The 1536-nt window shown below is 38.0% G+C and overlaps 1 non-coding gene across 1 annotated transcript; it reads right to left on the reverse strand.

Annotated features, from left to right (window-relative positions):
• Positions 1 to 812: 812 nt before the first annotated feature.
• LOC129525626 (U6 spliceosomal RNA) lies at positions 813 to 919 on the reverse strand. The gene has a single exon (XR_008670035.1). It is a non-coding gene; the product is annotated as a U6 spliceosomal RNA (small nuclear RNA).
• Positions 920 to 1536: the final 617 nt, after the last annotated feature.

A 1536-nucleotide genomic window follows, 5' to 3' on the forward strand; every position in this document is an offset into this window, starting at 1 on the left:
ACTGCATTCAAGATTTTTAAATTGTCTTTGGCTTTTAGCAATTTAACTATGATGTGCAAATCTCTTTGAGTTTTTCTTACCTAGGTTTGTGGCGCTTCTTGAACCTGCTGATTAATGTTTTTCAGCATAGTTGGGAGGTTTTCAGGGCATTATTTCTTCAAAAAAATTTTTTTTAACCTTTTTTCTGCTCTCCTCCCCTTCAGGACTCTTATTATATGTATGTTTGTGTGCTTGATGTTGTCCCAGAGGTCCCTGAGGCTCTGATCATTTTTCTCCAGCCTTTTTTTTCTGTGTTCTTCAGAAAGGATAATTTTTCTTTCTTTCTTTCTTTTTTTTGAGGTAGAGTTTTGCTCTTGTCGCCCACAATGCAGTGGCACTATCTTGGCTCACTGCAACCTCTGCCTCTTGTGTTCAAGTGATTCTCCTGCCTCAGCCTCCCAAGTAGCTGGGATTACAGGCACCCGCCATCATGCCCGACTAATTTTTGTATTTTTAGTAGAGGTGGGGTTTCATCATTGTTGGCCAGGCTGGTCTCGAACTCCTGACCTCAGGTGATCCACCTGCCTCGGCCTCCCAAAGTGCAGGAATTACAGGTGTGAACCACCTCGCCTGGCTGCAGAAAGGATAATTTCTACTCATCTATCTATGTCTATAGATGTGAGATGATAGAAGGAAATAATCAGTAAGTTCAGACTCTTGCTGTTCTTATATGACATTTGGGTAGATTTCATGAATAGACCCTTTTTAGTTTATTATTTGCTTTTGGTTGATTTCCAGTCCTAAAACGCTTGTTTAAACAATTTTATACTTTTTTAAAAATGAAATGCTTCATGAATTTGCGTGTCATCCTTGTGCAGGGGCCATGTTAATCTTCTCTGTATCATTCCAATTTTAGTTCACGTGCTGCTGAAGTGAGCAAAACAACTTTATACTTTTATATTTGTTTTGGCGGGGAGAGGATTTGTCCACCTTTTTAGGCTGCTCTAACTTGAAGTATCATCTCTGGTATGTTTATAGTTTTTTTTAATGTTTACATTTTGGAGTTTTAATTTTGTTCATTCAGTAGCTTGAGATAGGGATCTAACTTTGTTTTTCTTCCAAATGAATAGATAATTTACCAAACAACTTCTGGCTGACTGACTGCATCCCCAGCTTCAGTCTGTTTGTGTATATAATTTTTGGTTGAGACTAATGTTTGAGCATGTGTGTGTATGTTGGTGCAGCTGTGGAAGAAAATGAATGGCACGTAGGTCCTCAAAATAAAATGAATCACCTCGAAATGTTAAGATAAAATGGAAGCATCTGTATGCAATGGGTGAGATTAATCTGTGGAAGACATCTCAGAGATGACCAGTGTTTAGACTGTTATTTGTGATGCTGTTGTGTCTGACTTTGAGCCATTCATGACTCTACATACTTGTTTTTTTTACATCCTGTCTACATCTTTTCCTGCATCTAATCTTAGTCCAACATTTTGATTTTAGCTTTTCTGCTATTTTTGTACACTTGGCAACAACGTGGGACCCTTATTTAAAA

Source organism: Gorilla gorilla, chromosome 9, assembly GCF_029281585.2.
Source record: "Gorilla gorilla gorilla isolate KB3781 chromosome 9, NHGRI_mGorGor1-v2.1_pri, whole genome shotgun sequence".
Lineage (NCBI taxonomy): Eukaryota > Metazoa > Chordata > Mammalia > Primates > Hominidae > Gorilla > Gorilla gorilla.